A 22101-nucleotide genomic window follows, 5' to 3' on the forward strand; every position below is an offset into this window, starting at 1 on the left:
TAAATACTAAGTAACTAAACCTTTTATAAATACCCAATCTTAGTTACTTAGGAAAAATGTGAATAAGGTGCTAATCCATGAAATTACACTTTGCTCTTTGTTTAAGTCGGTTAGTGGAGCGTGTGTGGTTAACCGGCACACTAACTCGTATTTAACAAGGTAGGAAAAGGGTAACTTAATGTTTATCATAGTATCGATGGAGCGTGTGTGGTTAACCGGCACATCGATTGAGGGGTAAACACTTAAGGGTACCAAGTAAGTTGCATGGTTACTTCACACGTTGTTTTGTGATCCTCGGCATCCCAGTCACAAAACCTGAAGGGCACATTCGAGATTGAAACATGCCATTGAAAAGTTCAATGAATCTCAAAAGATCTAGGAGTTTCAAATCCAATTAAAACCTAATAAATTATTTCGTTTTTCATGGTGGAAATTGGTGAATCGTCATCCACCTACATTCAAATATTCTATAGCTTGGATTACGGCATCCCTCTTCCAAGTTATAAAATAGTTTGTTGGGTCCTAGCCTTAATATTTCATATTGGGTGTTATATTAAGGACTTTAAATCAACTATCTTGAATATCTCCCAAAAGATGTCTAGTTCAGACATTTATGATCTTCCCAAATATCTTGGAACTTCACTTCCTCCACCTCCTCTAATGATTCTCCCAAACCCACAAGCTCAAGGTCACTCAAGCCGTATTGGAAAGGAAAGGTCTAGGTGTGCTCACATCTTGGAGATGAAGTCACATACTGACAAGCCGGGAGAGTTGGGTGTCAAAGTCTTAAGAAAGTTAGTGGTTCAATCACTTTCTAAGTCACATAGTGAGTTCCTTGGGACTCCTATGAAACAGACTATGACAAGACCCTTAATGATCTTATCTATTTGCTTTGTGCTGCTAAATCAGAAATGATTTAATGTACTAGTAAAGCAAATTTGATTAGGAGATCAACTTCCCAAAACTTTATGGACAGGGACAATAGTGACACAGGAAATCCAGAAAAGCATTCTCTTCCCAATGGAAAGGGATCGACCATAGTCAACTCGGTTGACCAAATGGTAAAGAGAAAGGCTAAGTCTGAGATAGTCCCATGTACTATTACCTAAGGGTCCATATGGTTCTATTGCCAAAAGGAAAGGGCATTGGTTGCGAAGCTGTCAATTTTACCTGAAAGATCATAAGGCTAGTAAAGTCAATAAGTTTGACTCTATTTCAGGTAAGGTCCACTATCTAACTCGGTTAAGTATCTATTCTGAGATTCTTATTACAAGATGTGACTGGGTCACATGTTGATGTTTAAGAATCAAAGGAAAAGTGAAGGAAACTTAAAGAAAGAGTATGTTGAATTTGATCGCGAAGATGGATTTCTATCGCTTGATTGAAGATTGGATTCTTGAGCTACTCTTAGGAGTTATGATAGATTGCTAGGAAACAAGTAATAACATAGTTTTCATTTCAAGTTACGTTGTAAGGAAAAAGTTTTTTTCGCATTTTAAAATAAATAAAAGTTTGTTTTACTTTATTTTTATCTCCTTACAATGGCATTCATGAAAACTTGATGTTTGTATGTTTATAGCAATATTGGAAATATGAATATGATTTGTTCATTTGTGGTAGTGTATAAATTTACCAAATAAGGAAAGATTCTCATCACCCAAGTTTCAATTGGACCGAAACTTGGAATCATGCAAGTTGTATAGTATGATGAATGAGAACTTTCGAGCATTGAAAAAAATTAAGACTAACTACTTGTTCACATGGATGTGTGAGTCAAGAGAAGGACTATGGGATCAAGTACACTTTCTTGTGTACTTGTCAAAGTCCACCACAAAAGATGGATAAGACTATTCGTCATGATTTACTAAGGTTTAGTAAATATGATTATACTTACAAGCCTAAGTATAATTCTGAAACATTGGAAAATTTTCAATGTATGACAAAACGAATAAGAAGAATCAAATTAGGCAGAAGGATAAAGGTTTCTCATATCTGAAAAGATGGGAGAGTACTTTAGTATCATGTTTTAAGGTCATCTTAATGATTTTGAGACCTTATCACAATTCATCCTCTATGTACATTCTGATAGTTAAGAAGATGAGTTATGAATTGTTGAAGTGGTTAAATCAAGAAGATGATTCATACTTCATTCCAAAACAATTCATAGAGTTATGCTCTAAGATTCTAACTTGAATGACATGTCTTAAAGAAGGTTTAAAACACTTGTCAAATATAAGAGTAAAAGTTTTCTAATCTTGTACATTTGAAATTGGTAAGTTGTGATGTTTTGGATAAAACAAAGACCAACTAAGGCTAATTGTGTTAAGTGTCTGTCTTGATTAGAATCCACACTATCTCTTGAATATTTGGCAAGAAATTCGTATAGGTCAAGGAGACAGTGGGAGTCTAAAAGATCCTGAAAAAGGTTTCAAGAAGTAATCAAGAATAAAACTTGTATTTCATCGCTAGCACACAAGTAGAGGTTTATAACCTATCGTGCTGACATTTCTGTGCCCATTCCAGTTAAGTTGGCTATACATTTGAGTTCTACATTTTCTCAATTGTTTGCATAACTACTTGGAAGCAATGGCAGGCCCTTGAGCTGCTAGGTGGCAAGAAGTTAAGATTGCACAAGTTCAATCCATGTGAGGTTGGATTTGTCATTATCCTTGTCTTGTGAGTATGGTTTTGACAATTCACATGGATAAGAACACATACACCATTAAATCTAAGTGTCACAAGGTTTCTCTTCGATTCATGAAAATGATGGTAAGGAAACTCTTTCACTAAGTAGATTTTGAGTAGATAGCAATTGTGGGAATGACAAAAGGTCTAAACATTATGATTACGACATCCCTCTTCATAATTGTTTAGACACACATGTGAGCTATCTAAGAGAGGTGTATGATATTGATAAAGTCTTATCAAGGCAATCTAGTATCAAAAATTTGAACTTTGGTAAGAAAGTCAATAAAGTATTGATTTCTAGAAGTTCAGTTGATTTCTGGGTACATGTCAAAGCTAGTGGGAGCATAAGAGTTATGCTAATATCCATCATGTTAGTGGGAGCATGATAATTATGATAAGTATTGCAAGTTAGCAATGTTAATTATAGAAAACAAAAGTTTCAATTCATGAGGTTGCAGGGGTAGAAAAAGTTGTTTTGCTATAATTAAGGGAGAGGAAATTATACTTCATCTCAAATCTAAAAGCTTAGATTAAGGTCTTAATCGTATTTAGTCAATAATATATATGAATTTCATGTTGGGATGACTCAACATAAGGAAATTCTATATATGGGTTCATTATTTGCGTTCTAAAATTCGATTATGATTACGTCATCCCTTTTCATAATCTGAATTATGAGAACTTGGCAAATAGAAATGGAAATATTATAGCAAAAGACTGGTTTAGTCTTTATGTGAGACATCATGAATCATTTCCCATATGCTTCGAATATAGGATCAATTACATGTGCTATATTCCCTTTTTCTAAGTTTTTCCAAATGCCTGGGGCATGAAGAAGGGAAAAAGGTCTAGAAATTGATATGACTAAAATGATTAAGCAATTGTTGCGGACAATCTAAGTTTTACCAAAGATTGGTTGCTCAAGGACAGTTGGAAGTATAGTATTAATTCTGGAAGGACTATATTGACATAATCTGTAAGGAGGCAACTCTTGTTCAGAAGTGATAGTCAAAATGGAATATGGAAATGCTTCAAAGTTAGAAAGTATTCAATCTGTATGATTAGGAAACTTAATGCAAGAAGGATGTTTCCAAGGAGTTGATCTCCTTTGGAATACTCTGTAATGATTGTTGCCAAGTCTTTGTGAATTTGTGCATAATCATTACAAGAGGATCAATGCATATAAGTTTAGAATCTAACAGATTTCAGTAAATGGAATGAATTTGGAATTCTTGCATTTGCAGTAAGATTTAGGATTGTAAAATGAGAATCATTGGAGTTATGTTCAATTGATGTATTTCACAAAGTAAAGATCATAGACAAACATAGTATGCATACTTGGTGTGTGGCATGACTAGTGTTTAGAAAAACATAGTGTACATGCTTGGAGCATGGGATAACTATTGTTTTAATTCAAGAATAAAGTTGATAGCTGAAACAATATACAATGAATAATGTGTAATCATATGGTGATAAATAAAAGGTGTTTTATTTATATTCATAAGTTCTGAGACCATATTGGATTCGATTATTATTGTGTTTCACTTTGCATGTTTTGACTTCCAGAATAACTAGGTCATTGTTCTGATTGACTAAGTTATTCAAACCATCCATAGTTGGTCATATGTTGGAAGTAGATATGAATGAAGACTGTCTTGGATTGGGTTTGTAGAGGTCTAAGATGTTGGACAAGGTGGTGCTACAACACTCATGAGTGCTCATAAGTTCTGAGTATTGGATTCAACCCGCGCTCATTGGAATCACTTCTGGATTTTATCACGAGTGATCATGAGACGATAATATCTTATATTCTACAAAACTAGAGATATGAGTTGTTACTATGAGTTGGTTATACATTGATTGCAAGAAAACGCATTGGTAACTCGATGTTATAAAAAGTGCCTTTGTGTATGATTCAACAAGTAGTAGAACAAGCCATATGAGTCGAAGTTTATCCATTCCTTTTACCTTCGGGATAAAAGCGATATCTGTGGGCCCCTCGATGATTTGATGATGACAAATGGAAGTGCTCGGCCGGGCCAGGACTGATTTGCTTTGTTCAATTAGTCAGTCGTCATAAATCGGAAATTGGGAAACAACAAATGGACAGGGAGAATGATTATAATCCATGTCTCAGTCCATATTATATCTAGAATGGAGGAATATATGATCCCTTATCTAATGGACACGTCATTGATTTGTTCAGAGTTCGACAGCGGCTTTAAGAGCTACGATTTCTAGTCGGGTTATGAAGTCGTACTTGCAATAATAGTTTTAGACTTATCCAAGTGGGAGACTGTTGGATTAGATGTCTAAGCCCATAACTATTATTGGTATGTACTTGACCCGAGAGTAGCATGGTCCATTTGGGTTGCATATCATCAGGACAATTTGTTAGGATGGACATTTGAGAGAAGGTTATTTTTGGTTTATTAATATATTATAAGTTATAATATATTAATATGAAATCATATGTTTTAATTAGTATCGATCAAGAATTAATTTGGAGTTAATTTAGTGATCTAAAGAGACTAATTAAATATATGGGGACTAATTATGATAATTAGTTATATTTATATGTGTTGGGCTTATGACCCATGTTGGACCAAGTTTATGTATGGATACATAAAGAGTTGGGCCACATGAACCATGGATCATAAAACCCATGGGTATGGATTATGGGTTATACCCATGACCCTTGGAATCCTACATATAAATAGGTTAGTCCATAGCCAAAATCACCACTTCTTTTCTTAGAGAAATATGGAGGTGTTTTGGTGCATGGAATTCTCTCTCAAGAGCCACCTTTGTCGTAGGTGTGCTGTGATTCCATTTGAGGCATTTCATACTATTGGTGCTAAGCTCTTAAGGCCAAATACATCAAGACTTCAAGCCACATAAAATGTATGTTTCCCTAACTAGTATATTATATGGTTTGTGTCAAATGCATGCTAGTTATAGGTTTAATGCCTTGGAAACCATTTGCATGTATAATTTGTGAAAACATAGATCCAAGGTATTTAGGGTTGTATGTGCACCATAGGATGTTGTATTATACCAAAACCCAACACAAATAATCATAAACAGATATAGTATTCACAAAGGTAGGCTTCTAAACCACTTTTTGAATACCTTATCTTATATGTGAACGTCTATTACATGATTGTCTATTTAAGAAAAATTCGGCAACATTTCCCCTTAGCTCCTAATTATATGAGTTCTATGTTTTCATTTCACTACAAAAGAAAAAGCTCGTTGGTTAGTGAAAGTACATTGATCAATATGGGTGAGCTGTTGACAACATGGAAGCACTGGTAGGCCATTGTGCTACCAGAGGGCAGGAAATTTAAAATAAGCAAAGTTCAGTCCATGAAAGGAAAGCTAAATTTGAATTTGGTTTCTTCCTAATCCTAAACCTTATCTTATGATTTCAGGTTGGAAATGATAAATTTGCATAGATGGGAACGTATGCACCATAAAATATTGGTAGCAAAGTTTTCACTCTAATTCATGAGAATGATTATGAGAAAAAACTTTTGCTAGTAGATTTTAAAGGATCTAATAAATATCAGTATGGATATTACTTGTATTAATTGCATTCTCAAATTCACAATATGATTACAACATCCCTCTTCATATTTCAAATTATGAGGAATGGCACGGAATTGTTTGAACTTTCAAAACTTATAGTTATGAGTTATGAATTGGTTTGAACATACACATATACTATCCGATGAAGGTGTATAAGCTTAAGAAGTCTAGTTGGAGACTTATCGAAACATCGCGTAACAGAAATCTATACTTCAATAAGAAAGCCAAGAGTATTGATTTCTAGAAGTCCAGTTGATTTCTGGGTACACCTCAGAGCTAGTGGGAGCATAATTGTTATGCTAGTATTACATGTTGACAATACTATCATAAGGAAAAAAAATTAATTTGCAAATTGCAAAGTTTGGGAATTGTTTTGCTATAATAGGCTTAAAGGAGAGGGCACTCATACTTTGTTTCGAATCTAAAGGATTAGATCATATAGTTTAATAGAACTTAGTTATAGACGTATATGAATATCATGTTGAAATAGTTCAACATAGTAAATTCAATATATGAAAATATTATAGCAAAAGACTGAGCAGATATCAAATATAATGAATTGAGTCCCATATTCTTCGGATATAGGATCAATTACATATGATCTAATATTCACTTATTCTGATTTTTCCAAATGCCCTGAGCATTAAGAGGAAAAGGATTAGAATTTTTGTATGACTAGAGTTGTTAAACAACTTTCAAGAACATTATGAGGTTTATTGAAGATTGGTTGCTTGTAGACAGTTGGAAGTATGGTATTAATTTGGACGGACCATAGTAACATGATTCTAGATTAAGATGATTCTTGATCAGAATTGCTGGACATATGGGAATATGGAAATGTTTCCATAATAGGGGTTGATTATTAAATCTACATGTGAATTAGAAACTTTAATGCAAGAGAAGTGTTCAAGGAGTGTACCGTGAATTTGAACCTTCATGATCATGGAATTGTTTCTAGTAACAAAGTTCCAATGGAACATTCTGTAATATCCTTGGCTCGGTCTCTGTGACGTTAAAGCCTTGACATCATAGAAGGTTAATGCATGTAAGGCTGGAATTCCAATACATTTTAGATAGTTACAAGAATTTAGAATTATGAAATGAGCATCATTGGATTAGTGTCTAATTGATCTGTTCACAAAGGAAAGACCATAGAGAGGCATAGTACGCATGTTCATAACATGGCATAACTGATGTTATTTAATTCAAGTGGTTAGTTGATTACTCGAAACATTATACAATTAATAAAGTCATAATTATTATGGTGGTTAAATAATAAAGATTATTTATATTCAACAAGGTTGATACCATTGTTATTTATTATTGTGTTTCACTTGGCATGTTTTACTTCCTGAATAATTTGATTATTCGAATTCCACAATCGCTCATACGTTTGGAAGTAAGTAGTGAACTAAGGCTGTCATGAATTAAATTGTAGATTTTCTATGAGGATTAGACATTACAATAAGATTGCTATAATGTTCATGAGTACTTAGAAAATGGAGATTTGACTATTGGATAAACCCACGCTCAGATAATTACTTCATGGATTCTATCACAAGTGATGTTGAGATGATAATACCTTATATTCTTATAAAGGAGATATATGAGTTGTAATTTACAAATCGGTTGTGCATTGGTATTACAAAAACACATCAGTAACTTGATGTTATAAAACATAGTGTCATGTATGATTTAGTGAGTAAAAGATACAAGCATATGAGTCGAAATTTATTTCGTTCCGTTTTCCCTAACTAGAAAAGCGATATTTTTGGGCCCCTCGATGATTTGATGTCGACATCTGAAGTGCTTGGTCGAGCCCGGACTGAATTGATGCTTTCAATTAGTAGTCTGAATTTAGTCGTCATAAATCGAGAAATCAAGAAACCGAATTTTGGATAATGAGATTGATTTCAATCCATGTCGAATATCTATATGATATCTAGAAGAAAGGAGGAGTATTTGATCACTTATCTAAATGACAAATATCTGATCTGATCAAAGTATGGCAGTTGCTTTGGAAAGCACTCTTTGATGTTTAATTTAGAAGTTATACCTGTAATTTAGTTATAGACTTATCCCAGTGGAAGACTATTGGATTAAGTGTCTAAGCCAATAACCAAATTAGTATAATCTTGAACTATTAGCAAAATCCTTTTGGGCTGCCCTCAAACCTAGTAACTGACTAAAAAGCTTTTTGGAGAGAGAGATTGATTTATTAATTTATTATACGATTAATCAATTAATTAGAAATCAAAGTAAATGATTTATTAATACATTATGAGAATATATATTAATTAGAAATATTATTGTTTAATTAAGAATTAATCAAAAATTAAATGGGATTAATTAGATTAATTAAAAGTGTAAGGACTAAATGTGACAATGTTCAAAAGTTGAACATTGACCGATTATAGAACCTCCCTAGGGTGGGGGGGGGGGGCAAATTCTAGATGGTTATAGGATTTCTAGATTGTATCTAGAGGTATTCTTGGGCTCTAAGGAAGCTTGGAATGCCTTAGGGGGCAAGAAAAGGGATAAAGGCTTATCTAAGGAAACCTACCTTATGCTTAGCCTTCCTATCACATATATAAACTCCCTTGGGTTATGGATTTCGAAAGTCACTTCATTCCAAAGATAATTTCTAAAATTCCCTTCCTCCTCCTCTCTCCTCTTTAGCCTCCAGCTTGTTAGGGTTTGGGTGTGAGCCATTAGAGGTATGAGACTTCTGGTTCTTGCTTTCTGAAGACCTACAAGGAAGTATTACTAGTTTATTTGCAATAATAAACTAAGGTATGTATTTTCTAATAACCCGTTAGAGATTTTCAAAAAATAGCAATGTAGTTCGAGGGTTCTTGATATTTAATAGTTGTTTGAAAATCATAGTGAGAACATAGATCCTTGACAAAATTACATAAATGGTCCTCGTGGTTAACAAAATCGACCAATTATGGTCCTTATGACGAATTCTTTACATAGATGGTCCCTGTGGTTTCTAAATCTTGCAGAGACGGTCCTTTGGGCTAACGGCGTTAAATTTTTCAATTAAGTTCCATGTAAAATAACATATTTGTCCTCCAACATAGGGACCATTTTTGTAATTTGTTCCTGTCATAGAGACCATTTATGTAATTTTCTCTATTATTTATTATTGTTTTTACTTAATTGATTTATATATTTTAGGATTTATATATTTCTAATGTTTTGTTCAAATATAATGTTTAATGTTTTTCTATTTTATTTTTTTTCGCTAATATTTTTTTAACGTTTTGTTCAAATATATTTTTTTCTTATTTTTTTACGTTTTTAAATTGATGTTTTATGATGTTTCATTGGAATATTTTTTTGCTAATTCTTTTACGTTTTGTTCTAATATATATTTTTAATGTTTTTATTAAGTTTCGTTTTTTTGAAGAATTTATAGTTATCGTAATCATAATTCGTAACTTACTTCACTTACGATCATGTTTTTTTTTCTTTTTATTTTAATATAGATAAGGTTTTATACTTATTATTTTTAATTCATATATTTTAACTATATAAAACATATAATGTTGTATGAGTATTATTTTTATAAAGTTTTTTGTAAACGTTTTTTGTATAAAAAAAAAAGTTTTATATGCCTCCGGTGTTTCACTTATTGTTTATGTTTTTTCCGCCAAAAATTAGTTTTTGTAACATATAAAACCCATCAGGAGGTGCGGGCTCCTTATTAGGCTCTCCTCGATGGGGCCATCATCCTCTGTCTCCTAGGCATCCTGTAGTATGCCCTCATCATCAGATTCTGGAATCTCCTCTATGTCCTTGTCATCCTCGTCCTCCGAAGGCTCCTCCTTCTCCGAGAGCTCTACGAGGACGACTGGAGCATCCTGTGGGAAATATGGATCCCTAGCTAGAAGTATCGAAACCTCATGTAACTCGTCGGGGTCTGCAATCTACATCCAAGTTGGATGGTCATCGGGTACATATGTCATCTACATAAAAGGGTTTTACGTGTGTTAGTAGGCTTTAAAATGTATTAAAACTACATAAGTGTTTTAAGGTTGACATAAGGCTTCTAAGGTACTAGGTATCTGCAACAAATCTTGAGAAAATTCTTCAACTTCTAAAACTATCAATCGTTATAGCCTGTCAAACTCTTTACTCAAGGTTGGTTGTGCACCCACCCGACCATAAATAACATAGGTGCGCATTCCAAGTTATTTGTGGTATGGCTTATGTACGATACTAACCTTAGTTGAGGCGTCTGACCTAAAGGGTTGAGTTGGTAGTTTTAGTTGAAGGGGTGTTTAGAATTTTATTAAAAGTTCTCATCGCGGGTCAAAGTATATATATAACTCTTATACATTAGTCTTGGTGAGGTTTGTGGTATTATTAAGCTTTTTTTTTTGTACTCCAAGGCTAATATGCACAGACGAGGGCCAAACACGAAACACCGGAGGGCAGGATCATTTTAGCAATTAAGTTGTTTTGAATCCAACAACCCTATGTGAAAGAACCTCTTTCATACTTAACATTATTACTCCAAGTTACTCCAAAACATCCTACATGCATATTTATAAAACAATATTTTACATTGATAGTTTAATTACAAAAGACTGGATACAAACCGACTAAGTTTTAAGTATATTACATATCTACCAAGGAAATTATAATTTTATACATACACGATCACTAAATATAAAAGTAATATTATTAACTACTCTAAATCTTCCAACGGTATGTGTCTATACTGGATCCTTATTACTTGCAATAGTTAAACACTGATAGGGATAAGTGGTGACGCTTAGTGAGTTCAAAAATAGATACAATACAACGTTATGCCATATATATACCAATATGACAGAAGCAAAGAGTAACAAAGAACAAAAAATGCATATGTGAATCATGTGAGAAGCTTTCCATATCAACAAATGATCCGATTCAAAGATTTACAATCAATGAGACATAACAATTTCCATACTTGATATATATCAATAAAGCATCAGCCCAAATGGCACAGAAGACATACAATTTAGGATTAAACATTTTGGTAGATTTTAGGCTTTCAGCCCTATCTATCCTTCTGCCAATGCCATAGGGGTAGAAGTCATTCTCTTACGAGACATGCTCTACACGGCCAGAGGCTACATACCAATACCACTGTGATACTAGTCCTTTCACTGATCACATGGTTAAAGGTACAACTTTGCTATTATAATAGCACAAAATAATAACACAGGAAAATAATATGGAAAAGCACATAACACATATAACACATAAAATACAATTGTTCTTATATATTGAACTCGCTGTGAAATAACCAGAGGTTAAAATAATAATTTGGGCAACACTTCGTTTCTATAATTAACTTTCTTCAATGAAAAACCAGGAGCTTTATTGAGAACCGGGCCTTGCGAGGGTTGAGCTTCTAACCGAAAAGATAAATTTCTCAGGGTCTTCGGGCACTTCGGGACGTTTTTCGGGTGTTAGGTAGGTTCCCGAGGCTTCGGGGGTTGTAAAATAGCTTAAGAGGGTGTAAGGTGTAAAAAGTGTGAAATTTCAAACCAAAACCTGGAGGGTTTGCACCTCCCTTTATATAGTGCGAGGGCTCAGATCCGAAGGAAGGAGGAGAAGCCACGTGGTAGCTTCGCAGGCGAGGGGAGGGCACGCGTCGGAGGCTCGCAGGCGAGACGTGGCTCGCTTCGGACACGCCACGGATGCAACACGCATCAAAACCTGCTTGGGCCATGCTTCAAATGAGTCCTCGGGTCGGACATGAAGCATACTCGCGAGGAATGAGGCGACGTGGCCGAACCCGGGCCATGCACATGCGAAAATTCTTGGATTTCGTGCCCAAATCTTCAAAAATTCATAACTTTCGCATACGGGCTCCGTTTTTGATGTTCTTTATATGCACGCGTAGGCGAGATTATACTCTACAATTTTCGTTTAGATTTCATTGGCTAATTTTGAATTTATTTTTAATATTATTATTTTTAACAGACTGGGACAGGAAAATCCGTTAAAAATTAATAACTTCTTCATCCGACGTCCCTTTTCATCTGTCTTTTCACCGTTGTATTCTATTGACGAGACCTTCGATTCTCTTTTAGGTTGTGTCGGCTTAAAAATCACTCGATCTTTATTTCGAGTTTTTTAGCTGTATACTGCTATACTGAAACTTAGAAAAATCATAACTTCGTCATACGAAGTCAGATTTGGATGTTCTTTTTATGAAAATTCTCGATTTAATGAATATTAAGACTTTCAATTAGATCACTAAAGCTAAAAAGTAGTTTATCGAAAACTCACTTTTTACGCTAAATAGTGTTTTGCCGATTTTGTCACGGATCTTCGGTTGGTCATAACTTCTTCGTTATAACTCGGATTTCGATGAGGTTTTCGCCTAAATGTTTCTAACGAAGTAATCTTCAACTTTTAATAACATTATTTTTTATTTATTTCCAACTTTATATTTTCGTTAATTTCAATATTTGACTTTTGATCGGAATCTCATAAGACTTCTAATACTTTTCGAGTGATTCTAAACATACTTTTACTTCATAAAACTATCTTGTTAGAACTCAATGCTCAAATCCATATATTATTTAATAATATTCATTTTAAAATTAACAAAACACGATAATTGAACGTGTATGTTACACTATGCTTCAAACCAGATTCCTTGTTTCGTACGTAGCTAAGAAGTAGTGTAATTAATAATAATATTTTTTAAGCGCTTGTTGCTATAGTTATATTCCTCTTTCGAGGATACGAGTTCCCTATAGTCAATTTAGTTATGATATTGATCTGTCACACCCCCGACTAAGGCAGCGGAACATGCTGGGTTGTCCGACTAAATTCCTGGATCACAGATAAAGTAAATATATAACACAAGTACAAAAATAAAACAAAACAACATTTGTATTTCATCTTTAAGTTTAAATACAAGGTTCTTACAAATAGTAGTAATACGTGAATTTTCATAGTAGATAGGCTAACATAACAAAAACTAGGAAATTAAATCGCCTGCAATCCATGATTTTTCAATTGTCTGAATTCTTGAATTTAATGATTTCTTGAGAATACATGTAGTTTGAAAGTCAACACAAGGTTGGTGCGGGTCACAGGTTTTCTGCTAATAGTAGTATGACACTTTTAAAAAGTCTAAAAAGTATTTTCTTTGTAAGTGTAACCATACTTAAAGCAATGCTAGTAAGTAAGCTTTAAAAACCCCAAGATATTTCTTTGCATAAATCCATACTTAAAAGTAGTTTTGGAAAACAACCAAACCCATGGTTTGTAGTAAAAGAGAGAGTTTTTAGTTAATGTTTATAGTGATTCCTATAACCGAGCTATGTGACTATATGTACCCCCTATGTCGCTTCATTATATGTTGTAGTAACAATTGTAGACACTTATCACCTGCTTCGATTGATCGGTCGAGGTTGTAAAAAGCAACCGTAGGTGGGGACGTCAACCATATATAGATCTATACATATGTATCTCACTCCGAAGATTAACGGTTGTAACACCCATAAAAATCATGCCAAATTTAAACTTTTAAAAAACATTTCAAACCCATTAATCATTACAAAACTTGTTTTCAAAATGTATAATATCAGAGTATCCTAGAAACATAAACCTAAATATGAGGAGCTGTATGATCATGCCTTTGCCTTTCCGCGATCCCCTGATGTACCTGAAACAATAAACTGAAACTGTAAGCCTGAAGCTTAGTGAGTTCCCCCCAAATACTGATACACTGCACATAACACATATACAAATAACAACATGTATTGGGTCCACAACTGTACAGACTAGATTACCCCTAGGCCTACAGTGTGAGTCTATATTGCCTTCCGGTCCCACATCTCACATCTCGATTGCCACCGAGCCCGCAGTACGAGTCTCCTTCAACTTGTATATGGAATGCTCCCGAGCCCACAGTACGAGTCTCCCTCAGCTCGTAACTAGAATGCTCCCGAGCCCACAGTACAAGTCTGACATGCCCCACCTGGCCCTTAACTCGTATCTGGAATGCTCCCGGGTTTGTTGGTTCCCGCACAGAGCAGTATCACCTCAACCCATCCCACATAATATGTCGACATATAACACAACTAATACGCATACAGATAATCACATAATACTACAGGTAGTCCTACAGATCTACCTAACTAGCATAGCAACTAGCATGCAACACTAACCCATACTCAACATACTACCAACTGCTAGGATATCATATCCAATGGGCCGACCTTGGTTCCTTAGACCCCTTAGTATAGTGAGGTAACTCACCTCGCATGTAGTGCCGAAGTACCGAAAACCTCTGATCGTTGTCTCACCAGAAATCCCGAACTATCACATAATAAATACCAAGTCATTATATAACATAACAATCTTGAATAAGGGTCCACACAATCCATCATGTCTATTCCCTTTATTAGGCCAAGGCCCAATGTCAAGACCATAACCTTAAAAGTCCTTATGCAAAGCCCATTATTGGCCCAATTTACCAAATGGGGCCCAACTCCCTAATTGGGCCTAATTTCAAGATCCATTATCAAAACTTGGCCCAAAACATTATATTCATAGAGTACAGAAAAGGCCCAAATCAAACTAGTCTATAAACAGCCCAAAACTCGAAGCCCAATTGTCAAAGGCCCAACAGATGACGTACTCGGGGCATACTCCTTTGGTACACTGGGCGTAATCGTCCTGATGTTGACCACCATCGAGGTGGTTGACCCAGTACGCTGGGCGTACTGGATTTACACTGGGCGTACGCAGTGATTTGCCTAAATCTGAGTAAGTTCTTAATGGCTTAAGCACTTAAGCCTACACTTCAGATCCAGAGACCAAATGTGCCTAGGACCCATCAAGTCATGAACTTTATCACTTTGGACATCCAGAAAGCTCTTAATACTTGATCTTAATCCATTAAGACCTTCCTACTCCATGCACGTGACATCTTAAGCCATTGGGACCTCATTTTTATCACTCAAAACCCCTTCAAGAGTCAAAAAGGACAGTTCATTTTGTCCAAATCATATCATGCACCATCTTGGGACTTTTTGGGACAAGAAATGGTTCTTTAAAGCAAAATGGCAAGATCTATACATATATGCATAAAGTTTGAAGCTTTTTACCTTCTGGGGCTTCTAGGGCACAAACTAACTTCAGATCTACAAGCTTGATGTTCTTCTCCAACTCCTTGATGCAACACCTTCTTCTTAAAACACTCAAGAAGCACTCAATAACCTCAAACACTTAAAGAAATGGCTAGGGTTTGGGGAAAACGACTCTAAACATTGGAGGTTGGGGTAAGGGAGGGTTTTGTGCTCATAATGTTGCTTATATAGCCCCCAAACCCTAAATATTAGGGTTTCATCCTGACATAAGTACGCCCAGTGTATTAAGGTGGACCTTAGTATGCTTAGCGTACTCTTATGTACGCTCAACATACTCCTCCTTGACCCAAGTTTGCAACCTTGGCCCTTATACTTGTCTTGGATCTACACTTCCAACCCCAAGGACTACAAATGACAAAGTAGTGATAGAAGAAGCTTTGGAAATACCTGCAAAATCTTGGGATGTTACAATTCTCCCGCACTTGACCTAGACTTCGTCCTCGAAGTCTGCTGCGGTAAATAGATCCGGGTAATGCTCCCACATCTCGGACTCCGTCTCCCACGTCCACTCAGATCCCCTACGATGCTCCCATTGTACCTTTACCAAAGGTATTTCCTTGTTCTGTAGAACTTTCATCTTCCTCTCCAGGATGACCATGGGCCTCTCCACGTAATTCAGGCGCTCATCAACCTGAATATCATCCAACGATACCACCGCCTCCTGATCCATAATGCACTTTCTCAATTGCGAAACGTGAAAAGTGATGTGGACCTGACTAAGCTCCTCCAGTAGCTCTAACATCTATGCCACCTTGCCAACCCTGGCAACGATCCTGAACGGTCCAATGTATCGGAGACCCAACTTTCCCCTCTTTCTGAAATGAATCACACCCTTCTAGGGTGAAACCTTCAGTAATACCATATCCCCTACCTTTAACCCCAACTCAGATCGACGCCTGTCGGCGTAACTCTTCTGCCAAATTTGAGCGGTCTGCAGTCGCAGTCTAATCTGCTGAATCTTCTCAATAGTCTGCAAGACTACCTCCGTCCGTCCCATCACCCTGCATCCAACCTCACCCCAACAAATGGGGTGTGACATCTCCGCCCATACAACAGCTCGAAAGGCGGGGCGCCAATGCTGGAATGATAGTTGTTGTTGTAGACGAACTCTGCAAGGGGTAAGTGGGAATCCTAGCTCCCACCAAAATCAATGACACACGCCCTCAACATATCCTCGAGGGTCTGAATGGTCCGCTTGCTCTGACCGTCGGTCTGCGGATGATATGATGTGCTAAAATCCAGCCGTGTGCCCAGTTCCTCGTGGAACTTCTGCTAGAAACGGGAGGTAAATCTAACATCTTGGTCGGAAACAATGGAGACCGGAACCCAGTGGCGAGCCACGATCTCGCGGACATACACGTCGGCTAACTTCTCAGCTGATGAAATCTCCCATATGTCCAAGAAATTGGCACTCTTCGTCAGTCGATCCACAGTGACCCATATAGCATCAAACCCCTTCGCTGTCCTCGGTAGCTTGGTAATGAAGTCCATCGTGATATGTTCCCATTTCCACATGGGAATCTCCAGGGGCTACAGCATGCCATGCGGCCTCTGATGTTCGACCTTGACCATCCAATAGGTCAATCACCTCTCGACATACCAAGCGATTTTCTCGCTTCATGCACGGCCACCAGTAACTCAAACTCAAGTCTCGGTACATCTTGGTGGCCCTCGTATGTATAGAGAAGTGAGACTTGTGAGCCTCCTCCATAACTGTCTGTCTGACCCCACCAGACAACGGAACCCATACCCAACCGCATCGGGTCAATAATTCCCGGCTATCCTGCATGAATCAAGCATTCTCGCCCTTGATCCTCTCTAGTTTCCAATTCTCTGGTCGCATGCTCTCAGCCTGAGCATCTCTAATCAAACTCACAAATGGAGAATCCACCGCAATCCTCATACATATCGCTGGGGTGGAAGACCCAGCTGACTTTAGGCTCAGAGCGTCCGCCACCACATTTGCTTTTCCGGGGTGGTAAAGGATCTCGCAATCGTAGTCCTTGACTACATCCAACCACCTGCCTTATTTCATGTTCAGGTTCGGCTGATCTATGATGTGTCTCAGGCTCTTGTGATCCGTATATATGGTACAGAGGACCCCAAAGAGGTAATGTCTCCACATCTTGAGAGCGAATATTACCACTCCCAACTCCAGATCATAAGTAGGGTATCTCGTCTCATGCAGATTCAGCTAACGCGATGCGTAGGCTATCACTTGTCCTCTCTGCATGAGGACAACCCCAAGTCCTGTGATGGATGCATCACAGAACACCACAAAATTGTAAACTCCCTTTGGAAGAATCAATACTGGGGCCTCTCACAAACGTTGTCGGAGGGTCTCAAACTCCCTATGCTGCTCAGGGCCACACGGGAAATCCACCACCTTTCTCGTCAGACGAGTGAGAGGTACTGCAATCTTGGAGAAACCCTGTATGAATCTCCGGTAGTACCCTGCTAATCCCAGAAAACTCCTGATGTCCGAGGGAGATTTCGGAACCTCCCATTGCATGATTGCCTCGATTTTGGCTGGGTCGACCAAAATCCCCTCCTGGTTAACGAGATGTCGAGGAACTGGACCTCTCGTAACCAAAACTCACACTTCGAGAACTTACATACAGTCGTTCCCGTCTTAGAACTCTTACTAAGTCCCTCAGGTTCTCATTGTGCTGCTCTCGAGTCTTAGAATATACCAAGATATCATCTATAAACACGATGACCGAGCGGTCAAGCATCGGTTCGCAAACCTGATTCATCAGGTCCATAAATACTGTTGGCGCATTGGTGAGACCAAACGGCATCACCGCGAACTCGTAATGTCTATAAAGAGTCTGAAACACGGTCTTCTCCACGTCCTCCTTTCTGACCCGAACCTGATGATATCCAGACCTCAAGTCTATCTTGGAAAACCAAGATGCACCCTGCAACCGATCAAATAGATCATCTATCCTCAGGAGTGGATAACGGTTCTTCATCGTCAACTTGTTCAACTCCCTATAATCAATGCACACCTGGTGTGAACCGTCCTTCTTCCTGATGAACAGGATCGGTGCTCCCCATGGAGAACTGCTCGGTCGAATGAACTGCTTGCCCAACAGTTCCTATAGTTGTGATGACAACTCCTGCATCTCGGGTGGTGCTAACCGGTACGGCGCCTTGGCGATAGGGGCCGCACCCAGCACCAGGTCAATCCGAAACTCAACCTGCCTCTCCGGAGGTACCCCTGGTAACTCCTCCGGGAACACGTCAGCAAACTCTCTAACCACTGGAACCTTTGAAACTGGAATCTGATCCCTGACCCGTGTATCCACCACATACGCTAGATAACTTGCTCCCCCGTGCTGAATATACTATCGAGCTCTGGCAGCTGAACGAAGCCCTAATTCCACTCTGGTTCCCTCACCATATACAATCAGTTCTCCCCCAATTAGGGTTCAAACTACCACTTGCTGACCCTCACAATCAATCATGACACCAAATCGACTGAGCCAGTCCATCCCCACAATCACACATACTTTCCCCATGGGAATCGGCATCAAGTCTATTGGGAAGGATACCCCGAAGATCTCCAACTCACATCCTCGGTAGACCGAAGAAGTAAAAACCCCATGTTCGTTGGCGATAGAGACTCGCAACGGACACTCTAGCTCGCCTACTAGCACACTAAACTCCCTACTAAATGTCTGAGATATAAACGACCGACTTGCCCCCGAGTCAAATAAAACCAATGCAGGCAAGGAGCTCACTAAAAACGTACCTAGGCACATGTATAAAAAGATAAGCAATAAACATATATAATCAGTAAAATAAAGGATAAAAGCATACCAGCAACCACATCTGTTGCTGCCCTGGCCTCCTTTGCGGTAAGCTGGAAAGCATTCCCTGAACCCTTGGGGTCTCTGCTCTACCTAACCTCCCGTCCGTAATCCTCGAAGTAGCTAGAGCGGGAGCCTGTGCCGGCTTAGCGGCAAGTAACAGACAGTTGGTCTTCAAGTGTCCAAGCTAATCACAGTGATAACATAACCTCATACTCGGAACCGAGGCGGGCTGCCGAAAATCCTTCCCATAAGGCCACTCCTTGCCACACCTATGACACCCAATACCAGCTCGACACACCCCAGAATGACCCATGTCTCACTTTCCACAAGTGCGGCTCTACTGACCCCCGGTCCTAGAATCAGTGGTCTTAGACCGCTTTGGCGCCGGCTGCGACTACATCGGGGCCTACCGCTACTTCCTTAAATGCAGCTTAATCTCCAACTCATGCCGCCTAGCGGCCTCCTGCAACTCCAGAAGAGTATCACATCGCTGAGTAGACACAAACTGACGAATGTCAGTCTTCAGCATGCTCAAATAACGTGTCATCTGAGCCTGCTCGGAAGCAAACTCTGGGTAAAACATCGCTCTCTCTATGAACATGCGGGTGATCTCCGTCACCGACTCCCCATCCTGTCTCAAACTCAAAAACTCTTGAGCCAATCGTTTCGGCTAAAGTCGTGGAATGTAACGAGTGTGGAACATATCCCTGAATTACTCCCAAGTAACAGCAGCTCTCTGATCATCAGTGTACTACCCAGTCGTCAATCTCCACCAGTCCTTGGCCCCGGACCTCAGTAGGTTTAGGGCACACCTGACCTTCTAGTCAGTAGGAAACGAGCAGGTAAAGAAACACCCCTCAACATCAGAAACCCACCTCGTGGCCTTGATGGGATCCTGAGTCCCATCAAAAGTAGGGGGCTTCGTATTATCGAAGTCCCTGTACTGGAAGCCCCGACTGGCTCTTACTCCCCATCCTGCCATTGCTACAGTCGATGAAGTTGCAACGGCAGCCGTCTCTGCAAGGGATGCGTATCGCTCGTTAAACTACTCAACCATGGCGGTCTTAATAGACCCAAACATCTCTGGCAGCTATGCCCGGAACAAAGTGGCAACCTCATCATGCATGATCTCTCGAATCTTGGCGTCTAGCTCACAACCTCAGGTGCTGTCGGCCCCTCCTGGTCGCCCTTTCCTGATCCTGATCCCAATCTGTATCCTACCACAAAGAGTCTCATAACCACCATTCTGAAAATATTCCAGAAAAGATATCAGATAATCTGCATAAATAACAGAGACCCAACTCCCGACTAAACTTTAGGGGTTGTGACTTCCTTGACATGCGTATGGGTCATGTGCTTTCAGTAGTACGGGCCCATACTACCTTCCACACCTACTCATATTTGTCTCAAGTATCACCACAACACCCTAACAATATACATAAACATAGCGAGCGCTCAATCCTCACTCCTAGAGGAATGTTAAATATCTCATAACTGGCCTCCCGGGCTCTCACAACCCATCCATGAAACTTCCACCAACCCTGCAGCACTAGTGTATGCTAGCCATACATAATGTTGGACCTTACAGATTTTCGAATATTTGATCCTACCCTAAGCCCTCAATCAGACAAGAACGGAACATAAGGCCAAACCGAACATTCTCAGGCTATAAGATCTTAATTATGTATAATCGTGATGCATACACTAAGCAACTACAGTAATGATGTCAATCTCATATAAAGAAAACCCTGGGCTAGTAGGTATCATGTAATCAGGCGATTCTAACATGCAATTCCTGAAGATCCCTAGCCTAGTAATAACATGTTGTTCTAACATATCATAATATCAAATAACCGTATGGTATTTTGGGGTCTACTTGTTGGCTCTGGCTGATCGTACACCCTGCATCCTCCTTTGATATTTTAAAAAGCTTTTTGAAAAAAATCATTTTGAAAATCTTTTCCTTCATTTGAGACTGGATTTAAATAAGTGTTCCTCCAATTCACTCAAACCAAGGCTCTGATACTAACTTGTAACACCCATAAAAATGATGCCAAATTTAAACTTTTTAAAAACATTTCAAAACCATTAATCATTACAAAACTTGTTTTCAAAATGTATAATATAAGAGTATCCCAGAAACATAAACATAAATATGAGGAGTTGTACGATCACGCCTTTTCCTTTCCGTGATCCCCTGATGTACCTGAAACAATAAACTGAACCTGTAAGCCTGAAGCTTAGGACCCATAAAGTCATGAACTTTATAACTTTGGACATCCAGAAAGCTCTTAATACTTGGTCTTAATCCATTAAGAACTTCCTACTCCATGCATGGGACATCTTAAGCCATTGGAACCTCATTTTTATTACTCAAAACCCCTTCAAGAGTCTAAAAGGACAATTCATTTCGTCCAACTCACATCATGCACCATCTTGGGACTTTTTGGGACAAGAAATGGTTCTTTAAAGCAAAATGGCAAGATATATATATATATATATATATATATATATATATATATGTGTGTGTGTGTGTGTGCATAAAGTTTGAAGCTTTTTTACTTTTTGGAGCTTCTAGGGCACAAACTAACTTCAGATCTACAAGCTTAATCTTCTTCTCCAACTCCTTGATGCAACACCTTCTTCTTCAAACACTCAAGAAGCACTTAATAAGCTCAAACATTCAAAGAAAATGGCTAGGGTTTGGGGAAAAAGACTCTAAGTAGTGGAGGCTGGGGTAAGGGAGAGTTTTGTGCTCATAATGTTGCTTATATAGCCCCCAAACCATAAATATTAGGGTTTCATCCTGACATAAGTACGCCCAACATACT

Source organism: Lactuca sativa, chromosome 4 (assembly GCF_002870075.4).
Source record: "Lactuca sativa cultivar Salinas chromosome 4, Lsat_Salinas_v11, whole genome shotgun sequence".
NCBI classification, from domain to species: domain Eukaryota; kingdom Viridiplantae; phylum Streptophyta; class Magnoliopsida; order Asterales; family Asteraceae; genus Lactuca; species Lactuca sativa.